This window comes from Cricetulus griseus, assembly GCF_003668045.3.
Source record: "Cricetulus griseus strain 17A/GY chromosome 1 unlocalized genomic scaffold, alternate assembly CriGri-PICRH-1.0 chr1_1, whole genome shotgun sequence".
Taxonomy (NCBI): domain Eukaryota; kingdom Metazoa; phylum Chordata; class Mammalia; order Rodentia; family Cricetidae; genus Cricetulus; species Cricetulus griseus.
The window spans coordinates 26432282-26454791 of record NW_023276807.1 but is presented as its reverse complement, the minus strand read 5'-3'; positions in this window follow the sequence as shown (position 1 = coordinate 26454791).

Below are 22510 nucleotides of genomic sequence, written 5' to 3'. Positions count from 1 at the left end.
GCCTACAATCCACACTGCCAGAGAAGTTAGGAAAAAAGGAGGACCCTAAGAGGGACATGCATGGTCCCCCAGAGAAAGGGAAAGGGACAAGATCTCCTGAGCTAACTGGGAGCATGGGGGGTGGGGAGAGGAAGCTAAAAGAAAGAGAGGGGGGAAGAGGAGGGGAGAGGAGGACATGAAAGAGCAGGAAGATTTAGTCAGGGGAAGAATTGAGGAGAGCAATAAAAGAGATACAGCAATAGAAGGAACAATTATAGGTTTAAAGAGAATTCTGGCACTAGGAAAATGTCCAGAGATCTATGAGTTTGATCCCAACTAACAATCTAAGCAGTGGTTGAGAGGCTACCTTAAATGCCCTTCTCCGATAACAAGATTGATGACTACCTTATATGCCATCCTAGAACCTCCATCCAGTAGCTGTTGGAAGCAGAGATGGACACCCACAGCTAAACACCAAGCTGAACTCTGGAATCAGGTTGCAGAAATGGAGGAGTCAAGAGCAAAGGGGTCAGGAACAGACTGGAGAGACCCACAGAAACAGCTGACCTGAACAAGGTGTTGCTTATGGACCCCAGACTGACAGCTGGGAAACCAACATAGGACTGTTCCAGACCCCCTGAGTGAGGATGTCAGTTTGGAGGTCTGGGCAATCTATGGGGCCTCTGGTAGTGGATCAGTATTTATCCCTAGTACACAAATGAACTTTGGGAGCCCTCTCCACATAGAGGGATACTCTCTCAGGCTAGACACATGGGAGAGGGTCTAGGCCATGCTCCAAGATCCTCCAAGGAAGGCCTCATCCTCCCTGGGGAGCAGAAAGGGGATGGGATAGGGGGGTCGGTGGGGTGCAGGGGAAGAGAGGAGGGAGAGGGAACTGAGACTGACATGTAAAAGAAGCTCATTTCTAGTTTTCAAAAGGAAAACACAACTTTGGATTCTTATCTTTATAAATATCTCCAGATAAGAGTTTCACAACTTGCCCATCATGATGAATTATTGATATTGAGGAAGTGATTGTAGGAGGCACAAAGGTCAAAGAATCTGATCCCCAAACTCTAATAATTTTTTAAGAAAGCCACATCCAAATTTAGATAGGAGTGGGGTTACATTATAGAAAAGTCCACATTTCTCAAAACAATCAGCTTTTCTTTTTTAAATGAAGTGTTACAGTGTATTAAAATAAACACTATTTCAACAGAAGGAAATAGCAATTTCATTAACGGTTTCCTGAAGCACCACTCTGTCTCCTACCTAGGAACATGAAGGAATCATCCAGTCAGATATGGCTATCATCACAAACCAAAAGATTACAAATGCTGGTGAGGATTGGGAGAGGAACACTGTTCACTGACAATGGGATTATGAACTGGTACAACCACTGTGGAAATCAGCTAGGACGTTTGCCAACACTCGGAAGCAAGGTGCAGGTGGGTCTTGGAGAGATGGAGAACCTGGTCTACAAAGCAAGTTCCAGGACCACCAGGTTACACAGAGAAACCCCGTCTCAAAAAGAAACCTATGATTGTGTATGTTGATTAAAGAACAAATAAATTTTAAATGAACAAATGCTTATATTTTTCAATGTTGCAAGAATATTTTTAAAGATTTTATTTTATTTTTAATTACATGGATATGTGCAGTGAATGTGGATGCCCATAGAAGAGGGCTGGAGTTATAGGTGATTGTGAGCCATATGATATGGGTGCTGAGAACCAAACTCAAGTTATCTGCAAGTGTAGCATGAGCTCTTAACTGAGGACTCATCTCTCCAGCACCACAAACACCTATGTATGTGTTTCCCATAGCCACATGGAATGGATTCCTTCTAAAACTTTGAAGCTATTGGAAAATTGTTAGTGTGTGTATAGTCTTCTTTGATCGGCAGCAATATTGTTTTGTACATTTAGAAACTATTATAAAGGGCCAAAATGCCTCATTCGCTTATTCAATAAATATTAATTGAAAATCAACTAAGACTTGTGTGCTTTTATAGGCAATGTTGGCATATTGGAAATTAAATTCGAAACACACACACACACACACACACACACACACACACACACACACACACACACACACACTCAGTAGGGCTACACTGATTGCTCAATAGCTAAGAACACTTGCTACTCTTCCACAGGATCAGTATTTAATTTGCAGTACCCACTTGGCAGCTCAAAACCATCTGTAACTTCATTTCCAGGGGCTCTGATGCCCTCTACTGGCTTCTTCAGAAACAAGGCATGCACTTGGTGCACAGATAAACATGCCAGCAAAATAGAAATATATTTATTTTTTTAATTTAAAACTCTAAAGGTCCCTACCCATACCACCCATCCATTCTAACCTGTACTATCAACAGGAGGTAGATACAGGAAACATTACTCAGATTCTAGTTTTCATTTTTTTCAACTTATTCTCTATTACCTGTTTCATCTGTGTTGGCTTTACAGCAAAGCTTCCCCATTTTATACATTCTGTGTGCCTTTTTATCTACCAAATTCAAGTGTTTGAAATTTAATAAAATAGCATGGACACAGAAAATTATGTATGCAAAAGAAAATTAGGATACAGCTAAGGTATATATTGAGGGGTACACCTCAAGAATGAGTTAAACAGCCGGGCATTGGTGGCGCATGCCTTTAATCCCAGCACTCGGGAGGCAAAGGCAGGCAGATCTCTGTGAGTTCGAGGCCAGCCTGGTCTCCAGAGCAAGTGCCAGGATAGGCTCCAAAGCTACACAGAGAAACCCTGTCTCGAAAAACCAAAAAAAAAAAAAAAAGAGTTAAACAAGAAAAAAGGAAAAAAAGAATGATTTAATCACTCAGGAGATGTCTGTGCTCTGAGACATGCAGCAGTGACTAACTCCTTACCAAGTGTGAGTTACTCCAGCTACGGCTAGAGAAATCAGAGAGCACTCCTTGTCTGACAGGTCATGGGGAAGGTGAAGTAATTCCAATATTAGAGAGAGAGGGAGTAGCCAGGCTGGGGGGGCTCACACTTGTAATCCTAGATCCCAAGGCAGGACAATCAAATTTGAAGGCATACTTGGGCTACAGAAGGAGAGCAAGAACAGCCTTGTCTCAAAAGAAATTGTTAAAGGGGTGAAGGGGTAGTGTGTTTGCCTAGTAAGCACAGAGCCTTTGGGTCAATCCCCAAAATAATGCATAAATAAGGGCTGAAGAGATGGCTCAGCAGTTAAGAACATTTACTGCTCTTCCAGAGGACCTTTGTTCACTTCCGCTCACCTATGGCAGGTGGCTTACAAGTACCTGTAACTCCAGTTCTAGTGAATGCAGCACCCTCTTCTGCCCTTTACAGGTACTGCATGACCACAGTGCATACACTGATATTCAGGCACACATGCATACATATGAAACAAACAAACAAATAAATAAATAATAGATAAATAAATGAAGGCTGGGATTCAGCTTAGATGTGGGATGGCCTAACATCAATCCCTCCTACCACAAGAGAAATCAACATGGCAGAGTAAGGAAAGCCTAGAGACGGGAATGAATCAAAATGATACAATGATGACAGCTGTTTAGTCGGGGATTTGAACAATAATCAGAAAATAAAGGACATGGAAAAACAGACTTCCAGAGAAGTTTGATGTAACAGCTGCCACCAGAGGGCTCCAGCTGGGAGTAGAGCTGCTGACAGGGTTAGCAGTGAGTCAGCATGGGGGGTGCTGAGTTTTACTTTACATTTCTCTTCAGAATAAACATGTGCTGTCATTGTTTGTTTCTTCCAAAATCAGTAGTCTCCCCTTGACAGTCCCAGTTAATTTGCAAGAAAGAGGAGAACTCTACATATCCCTGTGTACCAGAATAAACTTGTCATCATTAGCCCTCTGGGCCCTCTGTCAGTTCCTGGCTGAGAGAACTCAAAGAGGAAGCAGTACATCTAATTCAACTCTCTTCTCTCAAGATATCTATATCTATCCTGTAACTTTGGCATCAGGCAAGCCAAAGTTGAAAGACCAGGTTCATATTAATATGGTAAGTTTCTGGAAACACTTGTTACTACAGCTCTTAGGGTAATATAGTCACTCATTTAGGAAGAACTTTAACAAAAACCTCAAAATATCAATGCTTTACATGAGAAAAATTATTACTCAAATATAAAAGAAATCCAAAGATATTCAAGAGTTGATATAGAGATTCCTTTTATCAGCTCTGCCCTTCAGCTCCTCTATTGAGATTTGACTTCTTTAAGGGTTAGTACAGGGTCAGATATGGCTGCATGATACCCACCATGCAGAGATCAGAAATGAGGGAAAGGAAAGGAAAGAGGCCAGGGCTTGTTCAGCTGAGATGTATCAGTTGAATATATTCCCAATGACCATACTTCCAGAAGCCTCCTATTAATAGTTCGCTGGTCATAAAACTCTACGACCACCTGAAATCAGGAAAGACAAAATTACTGTGTGTAGTGTCTTTGCTTTCCTTTTTTAATGAAGGCTCTTACCATGTAGGTCAAAGAAGTAGGCTAATCCCAAGTGATCCTCCCTTGCTCAGGTTCAAGAGAGTCTCTTACTACATCATCCTTCTTTTTTCTCTACTTGAAGATGATAACCAAGCCTATTAAAATGGCAAATGTCTACTTCTAGCTACTCTAGAGCCAAAGGCAACAGGATCATGAGTTCAAAGCCAGACTAAGCCACATATCAAGAGTCTGCTTCAAAAACCAAGGACTAGGCCCTGAGTCAACTTCTAGCATCAGATACATACAAACACAGAGAGAGAATGGGGAAGGACCAGGTTTTTCATGTATTCATTCAATTATATGTATTTCCCTAAAAGTAATTATTACAGTTTTATGCTGTTCCTCTAAAACATTATTTTAACGTTATTGTTAAATCTGAAATGGTGTTATTGCTGGATTTTCAAAATCTCTATGCTTATTTTTTAAGTTACATATATGAGCCAAAATATTTGAGGTCTGTAAATATATAGACAACCTATCTAAAACATTATTTTAACATTAGTTATTGTTAAATCTGAAGTGGTGTTATTGCTGGATATTCAAAATCTCTATGCTTATTTTTTAAGTTACATATATGAGCCAAAATATTTGACGTCTGTAAATATATAGACAACCTATATTTATTCATTCTATATATGGTTCTAAACATTTACAAAACAAATAATCGTTTATGTGATGGTTACTCTTCATGTTCAGCTTGACTTGGTTTGGAATCACCAAGAAGACACATTTCTGGACCTGCCAGTGTTTCTGGGCATTGAACTGAAGAAGGAAGACTCACCCTGAATACAGGTGACATCATCCCACCGTCTGGGGTCCCAGATGAAATGAATAGAAAAAAATGAGCTGAAAACTGCCATTCATCTCTCTCTGCTTCCTTATTGTAATAAGTGGCCAACTGTCTCACGCTCAACCAGCCAAAGCAAACCTTTCCTTTAGTGAATCATTTTTGTAGGGCATTTTGTCACAGCAACAAGGAAAACAAAAGACCAATATGATTTGCTGTATTTTTCTGGTTTTAACTGCACAGCACATGAGATTATTGATGGGCAGAAAAAAATTGTCTATACATTAGTGGTATAGGCTCATTCCTTAGAGCTACCTTGGGAGGAAAAGTCACATCCATGAAGATCCAAAATCTGCACACAAAGGTTTCAGGTTCTGTGTTCAGGGTGAGACACAAATGTTCAGTCAAGTTACATTCATTCCACTTTGAATCCTTTAATTATTTTTAGATATTTGCTGTTAAATGTAACTACAGAAAAGCACGCATTAGTTAGGTACACATTGCAATAATGCTATAATGATTTCTCTGTGGCGGCTGGGAGGGTGTTTCTTGATATTCTCAGCAGTCAAAACCCAACTTCGTCTTCTGTCTCTCTTGTGTTTTCTCAGTTTCTTTTCTCTTTTAAATCTACTTTCTTCTAGAAACAGTCTCTAAAACAGACAGCTAGAAACAGTTGCTGGGACAGGGTGAGCTGCAGCCATTCCTAAGCAGAAGAACACTCTTGGGTTGGGGGCTCAATGCTGATCACCTGGAGCTCTACTGGAGCGGGTGGTTATATACACAGATAATCCAGAGGATCCCACTCAATCACGCAAAAAAAAGGAGTCCAGGTCTCACAGGAAGGGAGAGAGAAGCAGCACGTTTGGGCAGGACCAGGAACTCCAATGGCTGCTGCAATGACTCAGAAGATCTGAGCTATCTAGTGCTTTGTGGAAAAGGAGAGCCAGAGCCCGGGAAGATGTGCCTGTCCAACTCTTCCCATTTACTCTCGCCGACCCAGAGGTTGGGCTTTCCCATCTCAGCCTTCAGATTCCAGGTCCAAGTGCCCTGGATGTTCCTTGGGGAGTCTTAGCTGCACAACCACTCTTCAAACACACAGTACTGGCATTTTCTCGTCCTCTTTATAACTAGATACGGTATTACCATGTGCAACTAGGTTTCATCCCTGTGTTCAGCTTCTCCAATTAACAAATGCCATGGACAATGGAGGAAAATGCTTTGATTATTCTCACCTCATGGTCCCAGGGTGTCTACTGCAATGCATGAGTCAACGAAACACATACAGTTAACCACTGTGTGGCATGTCATGAACAACAGTGCTTAATATACACAATGGAAATTTAACAAATGTATTGGTGATGGAATTCATTCATGTATTTGATTTTAACTGCTGATATCAGGCTCCCATTATGTTTCAGTTACACTGATGAGACAGATGTATGTGAAAATGTATTAAATAAAAAGGAACAGAATTTGGAGTACTGCTTCTATTATAAAAACTTACAAACTAGGGCTGGAGAGATGGTTCCGTGGTTAAGAGCGCTGGCTCCTCTTCCAGAGGACCCAGGTTCAATTCCCAGCACCCACATGGCAGCTCACAACTGTCTATAACTCCAGTTCCACAGGATCTGACACTTGCACACAGACATATATGCAGGCCAAACAGGAATGCATGTAAAATACAAACAAGTCATTTTAAACAACTCACAAACTAACATCATGCAAAATTACAAGCTGTTTTAATAAAACATGTTACTCAATACCATTTAATGTCATGCCATTGGTATTTTGTCTATGATCACAAAATTTTATTTTTCACTGACGTGTCAAGCATAAACCCCACATGTGCTATATGAGCACCCTGCCATTGAATTACATCTCCCAGCCCTAATTGCAAAACTCTGAAGAGACTTTTAAAAACTCAATATGGGGCCACACTATGTTTCCAAAACTGCTCTCAAACAATTAAGTTTAAGCTATCCTCTTACTTCAGCCTTTTGAGTGATGGGACTGAAGACATGAGCCAATTGTGGCCAGACTGACCCGATAAACTTAATGTCTGTGGATTAGCACATGAGTTTGTGTCTGTGTGTTTTTTAATTGATAGACCTTAGAAATTACAGAGAAATATATCGAAATCATTCTTCATGGTGATGGTTGGTGATAATTTGTAGAAGTGAATTTGATGGTGAGAGAGCTAAAACCTAGAAGATTGATGACCTGAGTGTGAAAGCTCAGGCAGTAAGTGACATTGGTCATATCATTTTATGGCCTAACTCTCCTCTTGTTAAACCATGGGTCTGGCATGATGCTTGTTCATATGCCTGCAGTTTTTTTATTTTACTAATTTCAGTGTGTTATATATTTAGCCTGCATAGATGTATATGTGCTTGGTGCCCTAGAAAATCAGAGGATGGCTTCAGATGCCCTGGGACTGATGTTACAAACATCTGTGAGGCACCATGAGGGTTTTGGGACTTGGACCTAGGTCCCCTGCAAGAACAGCCAGTGCTCTTAACCACTGAGCCAACTCTCCAGTTCTATGCCTTCCTTTTAGTACTGGGTTTCTGAAACCCTCACACAGAACAGTTAGACATTCTTAGCATTCCATATCTCTGCTTCATAAGAGTTGACTGAATTAAGTTGAGTTGTAATTTATATTCAATAACTATATTTATTTTATTTATTTTCAATTTTTCTCTCAGACATTGTAAAACTGTAGAGGAAATGGGATTTTAAATCATATTCTTGTGTGCTCTGGATTTGTTTGAAGATTAGAGCTTACTTAGTAAAATCCCTTAGATGAGTATGGAGTTAGTCTGAATGCCTCCACTTTGTGACTGGTCACGGCTCAGGGAAGGCTGGGCAAGGCTTTCTCAAACTCAGCACTGTTGACAGGCTGACAACTCTTTGTTGTGATGGATTCTTGTACATCATTTGAAATATGCCAACATTCTAGGCTTCTCTTGCCAGGGCCACTGCCACCTCTTACTCACTGTGACAGCTGAAAATATCTGCAATAGGGGCTATGGAAGCAGCTCAGTTTTAACTAGTGCTTGTTGCACATTAGTGAGAGCTTATGTTTGATTCCCAGCACCAAATGCATGAACACAATAAAATGCTTCAGATATTTTTTCAATATCCTGTAGTGATCAAAAATCCCCCAAAATGAAAACCACTGAGGGTAACAGAGTATCCTATAGTATCTCTATAATATTCTTTGCTTTTTTACATAGTATCTTCCCATTAATCTCTCCTTTTTTTCTTTAATTTGGGGGGGAGGGGTAGTCAAGATATGATTTCTCTGTGTAACAGCTCTAGCTGACCTGGAACTTACTTTGTAGACCAAGCTGGTCTCGAACTCACAGAGATCCACCTGACTCTGCCACAAGAGTACTGGGATTGGGGAGCTGGAGAGATGTCTCAGAGGTTAAGAGCACTGACTGCTCTTCCAAGGGTCCTGAGTTCAATTCCCAGCAACCACATGGTGGCTCACAACCACCTGTAATGAGATCTAGTGCCCTCTTCTGACCTGCAGGCATACATGCAGACAGAACACTGTATTCATAATAAATAAATAAATAAATAAATAAATCTTTAAAAAAAAAAACCAGTGCTGGGATTGAAGGTGTGCACCACCACAACGGCTCCTTCTATCTGTTTGTATTCCCTCTTTATTATTCTAACTTTTCCTCCTGTCTCTACTACTGTCAGTTAGTGTTGACACTGTCTGAACCACCCATCGGAATTAGAGAAACTAAGTTGTCTATGAGACGGAGAAAATAGAGTGAAGTCTAATTGGACTGAGATCACATGTCTGCCATTACCAATTCTAGGACAACTTGGAAAATTATTTAATTTACTTGTACCTTCATTGTCTCATCTGAAAATCTGACGTAATTACCTAAGATGTAGTATTGTTTGTTTGTGTTGTGGGTGGTATTAAGAATTTGTTAAGTGCCTGCATTGGTGGCTCACACTTTTAATCCCAGCACTTGGAAGGCAGAGGCAGGCGGATCTCTGTGAGTTTGAAGCCAGCCTGGTCTACAGAGTGAGTGCCAGGATAGGCTCCAAAGCTACACAGAGAAACCCTGTCTGGAAAACCAAAACAAACAAACAAACAAAGAATTTGTTAAGGTCCTGAGCAGTGGTAGCACACATACTTAATATCAGCCTTTGGAAGGCAAAGGCAGGCAGATCTCTATGAGTTCAAGGCCAACCTGCTCTACAGAGCGAGTTCCAAGACAGCCAGGGCTACACAGAGAAATCTTGTCTCAAAAAACTGGAAAAGAAAAAAATTATTAAGATTAGAAATGAGATGTAACTCACTAGGGAACTACATGCTTAGCATATATCAAGTTTTGTGTTGATTCCAGTCTACAGCACCACACACACCAATCAAAACACGAGCTAAAATATTTAATGGTGGCTTTGGTTCCAGGATATGATATCAAAAGGTGACAGTTATTGGTTAATGCCATTATAGTACTAGAAATAAAGACTCTATATTATAATGATAGTAAACAGACTTTATAAGCAGATGCATCCATGTTAAAAATCAAAATACGGACAAGACTGGGAAACTGCTGCTGTCCCCAGGATTTGACTCCATCTTGCAATATTAGTAACCAGTTAGACATAAAAGGGTTCATCATATGACTTCAAGAAATCTCCCTGAAGGGGCTGGAGAGATGGCTCAGTGGTTAAGAGTACTGGCTCCTCTTTCAGAGGGCTCTGGTTCAATTCCCAGCAACCACATGGCAGATCACAACTGTCTGTAACTCTAGTTCCAGGGGACCTGACACCCTCACACAGATAAACATGTAAGTAAAACACGAATGCACATAAAAAATTAAAAGGGATCATTAAAGCAAACTAGTATAAACTATATGCCTCTCTTTTATCACCCACCTTTCTTTTCTTCCTACCTGAATGTGGCTGTGATAGATGGAGATGCAGCTTCAATCTTGGACAACTTCAGAGCAGAGTAATGACTAGCTGGCAGAACCCAGCATTTTAAGACTACATGGAAAACAGTTGCCATCCTCTCCCTGTAATGCTGACCTATGGACTTTCATGTGACAAAGAAATATAAGTGACCACCTTTAAAAGCAATGTCATTGGTCAATGACAATGACAAGCAAATAGATGGGCCAGGGATGTAGTTAAGTCAGACTTGGTACCTAACACCACACAAACTGGAAGGGGTGAAACGTAACCTAGAATCCCAGCACTCCAGAAGTGGAGACAGACAAACCAGAGGCTCAAAGTCATTCTCTGCTGGAGAAAGCAAGAGGTCTAATTAAGCCAAGAGAAACTAAATATGACACTACCAGTTAGCATGCCAATGTGGATGAGAGAAATCTCACAAGGCCCCACCCCTGCCTGAAGAGGTAGAGATAATTAATGGCCTCTGAAAGAAAAGAATCAGTCTTCTCCTGATATGGTTGTCTTGATAGGTTATCCATTACCAAGTGGTCAGCACTAAACACAAATACATATGAGCAGAACTAAATGGGCTCAGTGTGGTGTGTGTGTGTGTGTGTGTGTGTGTGTGTGTGTGTGTGTGTGTGTGTGTGTGTAATAATAATAAAGATGTCATGAAATTGAAAGGGATTGGGGTTGGGGGACAAAGGCAGGTTACTGGGGGTGAGGGAGGAGGGGAGGAGGAGGAAATGATTTAAATAGAGTACAATATATGAACATCTCAAAAATAATAATAAAATGTTTTTTAAGAAAACAAATATAGAATAAAAGTCAGAGCTGATGACAGCATTGCTGCACATCATCCTGCCAATTTAACTACACACACTGCTAATTTAATTAAAGTGCTACCATACAACCACTTCACATGTACACAAATGCATGTATTGTCAAATATGAGCTGGTGGAACTGGAGTGTGTTAACATAAGAATTATTGGAAGGAAGGAAGGAAGGAAGGAAGGAGGGAGGAAGACAGGAAGGAGGGAGGCAGAGAGGGAGGGAGTGAGGGAAGGAGAGATGGGGGAGGAAGGGAAAGCAGGCAGGGGGAGGGAGAAAGGAAGGAGGGAAGGAGGCAGGGAGGGAAAGAAAGGTTCTTGGAATTCAAGAGCCAAGATGCTAAAAAGGACTAGCACATTTGAATCCAGGCAACAATGCTTGGCCTTCTTACCAGTTTAAAATCCACTGCACTCCGTCTTCCTTAGTTCAAAATCCCAGAGCTAAGGAGATGGCAAGGGATATAGCCTGGAAGCTATACATGCACATCTCTATTAGTTACATCATTGTTGCTGTGACAAAATACCTGGCAGGAAGCAACTTAAAGGAGAATGATTTCTTTTCTTAAAAAAAAAAATAATAAACAGTATAAGGGGATTCAGTACCCTGTGTTAAGAGAAGCAGGGAAGCAGAAGGAAAGAGGTAAGACATGGAGCTGTGCTGTCACTCAAGGCCTGGGGACCCACTTCCTCCAGCAAAGCTCCTCATGTTCCCCAACCAAAAACAGCACCACCATCTGGGGATCAAGTGTTCAAACACTTGTGTCTGTGGTAAATTTCATAGTCAAACTACAAACAGCAAGTGCATACATCAAGACTTAAACAATCAAGGTAAGACTTGAAGAAAGACATGAATAGAAGAGGTGTACAAATTCTCTCGAAGATGAAAAATTTGCAATACCTGAGCTTAATCTAGAGCAGATAATCTGTTGCATGGACAAATTCATAATTGCTGATAATTTGTTAATAGCATGATAAACTAATAATAACATTGCACTAGTAAATCCATAATAGATTAGTAATTTACTAATCAGTAATATAATATTTTAAAGAAAACAGCAACTCATAAGCAAAGAGAAAAACAATTTTTCAGACTTAGAACATCTAAGTCCAACCTAGACTGTCCTTTAAGGGGCTGAAGAGCTGATTCCACTCTTAAAGGCTAGGCTCATAAACAGAAAGTCCACAATGTTCCCTAAAGCAAATGCTCTCCTAGTTGTGTGACACTTCATTTCATTTACCATTTAAAATCTTTCTTTTGGTTACTCAGGTTGCCTGGATTGAAGTGAGTATTGAAAAAACCAAGGTCTCAAAAAGAAAACAATCAAATTAAAGGAAGTCCTGGTTTTGATGTGTTGGCTGACCAGGTAATAGTATTTGCTGAACTAACACAAGGACCTGGCTTAAAATCCTCAGCATCCACCTAAAATGTAGATCTGGCTGCTTTCACCTGTAACTCCAGCTCTGTAAGTGGTGGTGACAGAAGACAGATGGAGCTTGCTAGCCACCAGCCTAGCAGGTTCAGTAGGCGATCCTACCTCAAGGGAATACAACTGAGAGTGATAGGGCAGGGATCTAGCATCTTTTTCTGACCTCCACACTCCTCCACACAGGTGGGTGCACCAACATATTCGTGTGTGTGTGTGTGTGTGTGTGTGTGTGTGTGTGTGTGTGTGTGTGTGTGTGTGTGTGTGTCCTGGGAGTTATGCTAAGAAAGAATGTAGAGAAAGGTAGAATGTGAACTCACAAATATGAATGTTGCATCTAGTACTTGGGGATAGTTTGAGCAATCTTTCTCTGATTCATCTTTTCATGTTGGACCATTCATTGCAAAAAAAAAAGGCACTTGAGAAATACTTATTCAAAGAGTGGATCTCAATTAAACGTTAGAAGCTGAAAGTATGACCTAACTCAAGCTGTAATTTCATCATTTTCCTCTCATATAGCTTGCTTTCCAAAAGCTTCATATTTCATTGATAGTATTAAAGAGTCTCAAGAATGCCAGAATGAGGGTATGAAAAACTGTCTCTCTATTCTTAGTTGAGTCCTACAATATTTTATACTTTTTTTGTTTATGCCTTGATGAGAGGATTAGAAAGATATTTCAACACAGGAGGAAGATAACAACAGTATCTTTATAAGTATTACTGAAAGTTGTATAAGGATTAATCTAGAGTGAAAGAAAACCCAGAAAAGTTATGTCTTAGCTAGGGTTTCTACTGCTGTGAAAAAAAACACCATGACCACAATAACACAACTCTTATTAGGAAAAACATTTAATATAGTCTTGCTTACAGGTTCAGGGGTTTAGTCCATTATCATCATGACAGTAAACATGGCAGCATGCACCCAGACATGGTGCTGGAGAGAGATCTGAGAGCTCTACCCCTGGATCTGTAGGTAGCAGGAAAAAGAGAGTGACATTGGGTCTGGCTTGAGCTTTTGAAATGTCAAAGCTCAGCCGCAGTGACACACTTCCGCCAACAAGGCCATACCTCCTAATGACACTAATCCTTATGGCCTATGGGAGCTATTTTCATTCAAACCACCACATATTGCTTCTCTTAGATATGTCCTTACTGAAGTCACATAATGATTGTTGAAAGTCTCTCAGAAGAAGTCTGATTCTGGTGATGGAGTGTTGGCTTAGTGGTTAAGAACACTAGCTGGTCTTCCAGCGCTCCTGAGTTCAATTCCCAGCAACCACATGATGGCTCACAACCATCTGTAATGAGAATTGGTGTCTGCAGGGATACATGCAGGCAGAATGCTGAATACATAATAAATATTTTTTTAAAAAATGTCTGATTCTGAGTGTGATAGTTGGATAGATGGTTTACTTTTTTCCCAGGAATCAAAAAAAAAAATGTCCCTCAAGAACAACTACATAAGAAAACCTCGAAGCTTCATCTATAGACCAAGCAAATAAATATCCCTTTCTGTATTCTATAAGTGAAAAGGTACCCACAGAAATTATATTAAACATTAAAAAAAGTACCAGTGTAGAAGCAAAGAAATCAGGGAGTAACAGACCCAAACAGCTGCTGAGTGTAGTTACTATGATTTTACCAAATATAGAAATCAGATAACGTGGAATACATGCATTACATGGAGACATCTGTGTACTGGGTGTGTACCATTTCCTAATCAGATACACTTTCAGATGCAGCCATAATAGAGTCTTCCACATGAGTCTCTCAATGCTGCACCAATCTGATAAATTCACATGCAAAACCACACTGAGCTCTCGAAGCAGAATCCTAAGGCCTCAGTGTGGCAAAGGACCACCTGCCAGGTATTTTGTAGGCAAACTTTCTGCCCATCACTGGCCCCTCCCTCATGGGGAAAGTGACCATCATCTGCTTATATCCTATAAGGACTAGAAGTTTGTCACAATCAAGTCTGCTTTTTCGAGTTTTTTCAGATTTTTACATTACTTTTCTCACAGTGAGTTAAATTTGCTCCTGGAAACATCTCTATCTTGATCCCCATGTCTGACTTTGAATAAAAAGATAGTTGTTTCATCAAAAAGTAATCTTAACATCTTTATGCTGGCAATGTAGCAGTGTGCTCACCGGTAGCAACACCCCCCCCCACACAGCTTCCTGTTGTAAAACCATCCTTCAGCATTTAGAAGACAACACTCATATCCCCAAGTGTACATCCCATTTTTGTTCACTTTTTGTCCCTTAACCTGGCTTCTGGAACTTGGCATTGTTTGAAACTTTAGACGGTGAGAATCTCTTTTCCCCCCATTATTTGGTGATTTCATTTAGATCATCTTCATAAATGTATATATTTTAGAAAACTTCTGTTATATAAGATTTCCATGCTACCACTCTAATGTCCCATAATTTTAGCAGTCTCTCCCGTATTCTCTGCCCACACCCCCTCCCCTCTTCCTCCCTGCTTGGTCCTCTCATTCTAGCCTCCCACCTACCCATAACTATCTATTCTATGTCCCTTTCCTAGGATGATCTAAGTATCTCCCCAATCCCTTACTCTAGACATAGTCTCTGTGGTTCTAAAGATCGTAGATTTGTTATCATTGACTGAACAGTTAATGGCCTCAAATAAGCAAATGCATACAATATTTGTCTTTCTGGGTCTGGGTTACCTCACTCAGGATAATTTTTCTAGTACCATCCAATTACCTGTAAATTTCATAATGCCCCGTCCTTTAAGGCTGAGTAATACTCCATTGTGTAAATGTTCTGCTTTTCCTTTTTAATCCATTCACCCGCTCATGGACATCTAGGTTGTTTCCAATTTCTGCCTATTATGAGTACAGCAGCAATGAACATGGTTGAGCAAGTGTCTCTGTGGTAGGGTTAACTGACTTTTAGGTATATGCCTGAGTGGTCTAGCTGGATCTTGATGTAGATTGATTCCCATCTTCCTGAGAAACTGCCACACTGATATCCATAGTGGCTGTATAAGTTTGCCTCCCTTCTCCTTATTACAACAGCCTGAGCTGTCACTTGCTTAATTGATCTTGAGGCTTTTAAACTCCTCTCCATGCCTGCCTCAAAGAGCTGAGATTTTATTACCATGTGTCTATAAATGAACACCCACATTTACAATTTTTTATTAATAACTATTTGAAACTTTCCTAGGTATCATTTATAAAACACTCTTGAAAGTTTATTTTCTAAGGAAGAAGCTTGGAAACTACCCAGTAAGTCCTCATCATATAGGCAAGAAAACTGATACCCAGAAAGGTCAAAGGACTTCCCCAAGGGAACATAGCTTATAAATGAGAAAGAGTAGGAAAGAAAAACAAAACGGAAAAAAAAAGGAAATTCTTTATGATGCTAAAAAATACAACTCACCCCATATATGACTAAGTTTTCCAAGGTCTCTCACTCTGTGCACAATGTCCAGCTGTGGTTCTCTGTATCCCCATCTACAGCACGAGGAAGCTTCTCTGACATTGGGTGAGGTAGCCCATTGATTTGCTGGTATAGCAGAAATGTCCTTAGGAGACATGTTTATTGCTATGTTCCTTTAGCAAAACAATAGCAAAATATAGTAGGTTTTCCCCTAGGTCCATGGCCTATCTAGTCTAGGGCTTGGACACCTGACTAGTGTCAGGCATGGATTGGATCCATGGGATGTCTTTATCAAACCCCTTCCCTCAGGGGTCAGGGAACTATGCAGAAGAGGAGGCAGAAAGATTGTGAGAGTCATCAGGGTGGAAGACACCGAGGAAACTGTCCTTCAGACACAACAAGACTGATGCATGTATGAACTCACAGAAACTGGCTGCATGCACAGGGCCTGAACAGATCGGAGCCAGCTGGGTTCCCAGTGCTGAGGGGGGAGGTGAACACAAGCCCCAACCCCTAACAAAGAACCTGTCTCCAATTAACAACTGCAAAGGAAAAATTAGTCTTCTCTAATGTAGTTTTGCTGGGTATATAAACTGCACTTAAGAGAAGGCCCCATGCCAGAAGTAGATGACCAAGATAAAATGAATTCAAAGATATTTCTGAAGAGTTTTTTGTCTTATATTGCTTGGTTTGGGCATTTTTTTTAACCCCACTGGTCTTTTGCATCTATATCATAGTTGTGTTTTTCTAGGATTTGTGTGTATGTGTTTGGTTTTGTTTGTTTTGTTTGATTCTGGTTTGTTTTTCTTAACTTGCCTATTTGTTTTCTAAAGAGAGAGAGAGAAAATGAGAAGACATGGAGTTGAAAAGATAAGGAGGTGGGAAGGGGAAACCTTGATCAGATTATGTTGAATAAAAAGTATTTTCAATAAAAAAAACAAAATAAAAGTCACAACAAAATCATCCTTCTCTGTTTTTATCAAAATTCATAAATGAGAATTTTAGAACATGCTTCCCAGTAACATTAATTTCTCCCAAATGTCTCTTGTACTTACGAGAGGTTTCAGCCTTGATGTTATTCATTGTATGTGTTTATTCATGCTTTAAAGGTTATATTTCTGCTCTACATCTTTCCTAGTCTTTATTTGCAAATATTTTTCCTCGAAGATATGTATTGGTCTATTGGTTGCACTTAGAAACAAAATTGTTTAGTGTTCTTACCCTTCAAGACAGCTCCTTTTTAAAGCAATAATATAGAAAATATTCATGATGGTGGTAGCACCTGTCCCTCTGCAATAGTGATGGCAGAGGGGACACCTGCTCACATTTTATGTGAAATAGCATTGGCACCATCCACCGTGGCTCTATGTCTATTTGCATCACTTATTCCAGCCTCCCATTTATAGTCCTTAGGCCCCATATCTATAGTGACAGGCATTTGAAAACTATTCCATTGACGAGTTTGCAAACTCCACAGTTAACCAGGATTTCTAAATACCTAAAATGTTTAATAAAGTCACCATTGCTCCTCACAGGTCCAAAGAAAGCGTGAACTTTATTTACACTTATTTTTAATATTGAAAATGACTTCTAGCAAATATTTATTTAAAATTTCACACATGTGCTGGCCCTCATGGCATACACCTGGGAATTCCAGCTCTCAGAAAGCTGGGGTAGTAGGATTTCAACTTCAAGGCAAGTATGGACTATGTAAATAGAACCTATCTTTGAAAAAAAGTTCATAAAAGAAGTACTGGCTAAGCATTATGGGTATAGTAAGAAATATTTTCTTTACAATGTTTGCCTCTATCTGTATGACTATAAAATATCAATCTGATAATTCCATCTAATTTGTATTTTATGTTTTATTTTATTGAGAAAGGGTCTCACTATATAACACTGGTTGGCCTGGTCTCACAATGAATAAAATTTAATTATTAGAAACAATCTTGCTGGGCGTTGGTGGCGCATGCCTTTAATCCCAGCACTCGGGAGGCAGAGGTAGGTGGATCTCTGTGAGTTCAAGTCCACCCTGGTCTCCAGAGCAAGTGCCAAGATAGGCTCCAAAGCTACACAGAGAAACCCTGTCTCGAAAATCCAGAAAGAAAGAAAGAAAGAAAGAAAGAAAGAAAGAAAGAAAGAAAGAAAGAAAGTATCTTGCACAAATATTTCCTCATATTGCTTCCTCATACCCAAAGCACAGAAAGCAATGTGATATCAAAGCCCTGTGGAACTCAGAGCAGGTGCTTGGATGGTATTTTCTCTCACTTAACAGTAATTTTCCAAAAAACATGCAATAAAGACCATCCAAAAGATGTGATCATTTGAGATTTCACAATAGAATCATGATTGAATGATAAGGAGTCATATTATGACAATAAAACAATGCATCATCCTGTCTTATTTAAGGTCCCATGAACAATAAAGTTTGTGATAATTATTATGGTCCATCAGGATTGGACAAATATTGACTGGTGAAAGAGCTTCTCTCTCTCTCTCTCTCTCTCTCTCTCTCTCTCTCTCTCTCTCTCTCCCTCTCTCTCTCTCTTTCCTTGAGAGAGGTTCTCTCTCTGTCACCCTAACTGTCTTGTATATAGACCAATAGACCAATTTGGACTCAAACTCATAGATATTTGCCTGCCCCTGCCTCCTGAATGCTGGGATTGATGCTGTGTTTCAACACCTGGATATTTCTTTTCCTTTCTTTTGTCTTCTTTCCTTTTCCTTCCTTCCTTCCTTCCTTCCTTCCTTCCTTCCTGACTACCTACCTGCCTTCCTCTCATCTTTTTTTGTTTTATATTCTGTTACTTTTCCTATTTGTAAATAGAGGGCAAAAATAACCCTTGAAAACTTAAATATTCAAAATTACTCTTTCTGATTTCAGAAGTTAAGCACCATGAGGCAGTAAGGAGTGTGTTAAGGACATGGTGGGAAGCCCAGTGTCAAAGCCCCCATCTCCACTGTACTAAACTGATAGGAGCCTGTGCTCTCCTGAGACTCAGGTCAGTATTTTGAGACTATAACAAGGAATTAAATTGTGTGCAAAGTTGTTTAGAGGTAAATTATGTCATTGTTCATCAATAAGCATTAAGCATCTCCAAGTCATAGCTTTATACATGAGCTTCAGGATGTTAAATATGTTCCATTCTGGAATGAGAGATGTCGGAGCTTAATCTTAGCACAATTGTCCTAGTGTTAAACTGTTGCATTTTCTTCTTTTATTGTTACTGTATTTGGAGAAGACGAGAAAGAGAAACCCAATGAGAAAAGAAATAAAAAGAAATAAAAAGGAGACATCCTGCATATGAGCCAATGTAAAGGATGGTGGGAGTTAAGGAGACTCGGATAAATAGCAATTAGATTTGTAGAAGAAAAAGAAGAATCAAGAGTGCTAAAAGTTGGTAGTAATTTAACATACATTTTAAAGTCACAAGCCTTTTCCAAAAACGGCCAGCAGAGGTCGCCATGTTAGGTGAGTTTGCTTTGCAGCCCTGGTTCTTAACGTTTATTGGACAACATTCCCTTTATCTATGACTGAAAGGGGGTGGGATTAATAACGCACATCTTGGCAGTAATAAACTGCACTAAATATGAGTAAGGGGGTGTAGGTGTGTCTGTGGAAGCTGTCTCCAGAGCGCCCCTACCCAGCTGAGCGTTTGTGCCCAGAAAAATTAATATATTGATGAAAGTACCTATTTTACTCAATTCCCCTTAGAAATTCAAATCCCTGCCTTTACATCTGCGTTTGACTGAAATTGTGAGAGAATCTTTCTTTGAGAAGACGAATAGGCGATGACGCGAAACTAATGGAATGTGGAAAAGAGAAAGGTCTCCATTTATGAATCTTGTTTCTCAGAGATTTAGTTTTTAATTTGTACATTTTTGAAGTGCTTACGCTTTATAGAGTATTTCTAAAATTAATGGATGCGCTAAGAGTTGGATTTTTCAAAGTGCTCCTAGTGACAACATGTTTTCAAGAACCAAAGAAGGGGAAATTACAAAATAAATAAATAAATAAAATGAGCGGCTATTCGGCGTTTGAGTCTACAAAATTCCTACAGAGGGCGCTGTTGCCCGTTCAATGAAGGAGGGAATGCTCCCTAGGAGAGGTTTGCCTGAAATAGCTGGAGTGGTTTTGTTGTTGTTGTTTTTGCAAAATGCTATATCGCAGAATTAACAAGAGTTTCTATTAACATTATACATTTCTTTGGGTAGTTATCATGTATGTATGTATGTGTGCAAATGTTTTAAGTTTGTTTTATTCTTAATAAAACCGGACTTATTTTTAATGTTCTGTGAAAAAAAACTTAGATAATTTTTACAAATATCAAGTACATTCCTACTTTTAAAAATATCTAATATTAGGATAAAATAAAACACAAATGAAAGTTTGAAATTCTAAATAAATGAAGCTACAAAATAATCAGATTAGCACAGTACACTACCTATTTAACTAGTTTCATATGTAAAATTATACCTTCAGTTTTATTAAACCTTCAAGTTTATTTCGGATTAGTCAATGATATGTCCAAAGCGATTTAAAGAATTAACACATTTAGGGGAAAAAATAAGTTTTTCCAAATACTTTTTTTTTTTTTTTTTGGTTTTGGTTGAAGTTATCTATAATTAAGAGCTAGCAGTTTTGACGATTTGAAAGGGAGATGGGAATTATTCTTGTTATTAAGTTTGTGTCTTGAGAATTTTAATTTCCAAATCTATAATACCTATCTTTCAAAGTATCAACCAAAAGCTGATTTTAGTTCTAGGAGTGGGGGGGGGGGCACGTTAAGTCCTTCCACACAATGACATCAAGAGGAATGGTGTCCTGTCTCCTAACCATCTCTGGTGGCGAAAGGGGACATGTCTGTTGACACGGAAGACTGGCCTGGTTTTGTGGTTAAGATGACTTTTTGAAGAGGGGGAGGAAAGAAGAAAAAGGGGAAGAGCGAAGGAGAAAGAAGCTGAAAGGGGGAGAGAAGGGGGAAAGATTTAAGGGTGGGGACAAGGAAGAAAGGAAGAAGGGCAAGGAAATCCAACAGGGAATAGAGAAAGGATGTGTTTCTCAAGAGTTCTGTCTGAAGCACGCTGCGTTTCCTTCATTTGGCTTACGGTAAATTAATAACGATGATAGCAACAGCAACAACAATAATAGATTTGCAGAAATGTTCGTTGTGAAAGGAAGGAGTCCTCAGCTTGTGTCACGAAATCGCTGTCTTCCTAGGCTAAAAGGAGCCCTCTGCTTGCGGAGCCTCCGACCCTGCGGAGCCCTGAGGTGCACAGGAGTCCGGGGTTTAAAGACAATGCCCTTTACAGATTCACTCTCATCAGGTTTAATAACTTCCACCCCAAATTACCCCAACCCTCCTCATTCCCTTCTGTCATTTATTTTCTGCCCCAGGGGCCAAGATCTTCTTCAATGCCTCCCTACTGGCTCCAGGGAACCTTCCGCACCCAGAAAGAGAGTAGAAAAACAGCAGAGGGGGTAGGAAGGTGGGGATGAGGGAAAGCTAGTGAATATAGAATTTCTGGTGAAATTAAAAAAAAAAAAAACTGTGTCTTAAAAGGCACCCATTTGAGGCTAGTTTTGCTTTATTCTTGCTATTATTTGTGCTTAAAAAAATAAACTAAACTACACAAATCACATATTCGAAAGAAAATTTACCCCCAAACCAACCTGACCAAACAAAATGAACTCTTGTACATTTCGCAGCATTTCCTTAAAGAGTATAAAGCTTAAACCTTGTTAAAGATTCTGCTGTCCATCCTTTTAATCTAGCAGGGTAAAATCACAAATTACAGACAACAAAAACAAATGTAAAATGTCCTGCACCTCTGTTAAAAGTCTCAAAATTAGCATTGTGGGCTTTGTTGTTTCCAACACGTGAAGAAGAAGAAGAAGAAGAAGAAAAAACTTGATAAAAAGGAGACTTCAGGCAAACAGAAAGGCATATAGGATCCACTGAAAATACATCACCATTCCAAAGCAACAAGCAACACAGACTGCAGGGTCCACAAGATACTCAAGTTACCAAATGTGTTAGTCAAAATGAAGAAAAATATCAGAAATCATTGTGGTAAATGGCTTTTGTTGCTATTGTAGTTGCTCTACAATGATGCTGTGGTTTTTAATATTTGTACAGCTATAATACGGAAAAATAGCTCTAAAAATCAAGGAATCTAGATTTAAAAAAAAATACTCTTCTGAACACAGAGGAATAGGAAATTTGTGTTCTAAAAATCCTAATAATGGTCCCTTAAAAAAAAAAACGTAGAAAATTAGGGGGCTGATGTCTCTCATTATCAATTGTTAAAAGACTTTAGTTGCTAGTTTTAATGATTCGCCATTTTCAAAATAGAGATTAAAAAAAACAATTATATTCCCTTTAAATACCCGTTCAGTCTGTGGGTTCTGTGACCTAGGGTTGTTTATGTAGTTAAATGTGGGTATCTGTGTGTAAATTCGTGTTTATGATTTTTTATAATATATATGTGTGTGTGCATGTGTGTATGTGTGTGTGTGTGTGTGTATGTGTGTGTGTGCGTGCGCGCATTGTATCTAAGTCCTGTGTGCAATAATGTTTTTCTGTCTGCTGAGGCTTACTTCTCCAGCCTATTGTTTGAGACAACAGATATAAGTTGCGATGGG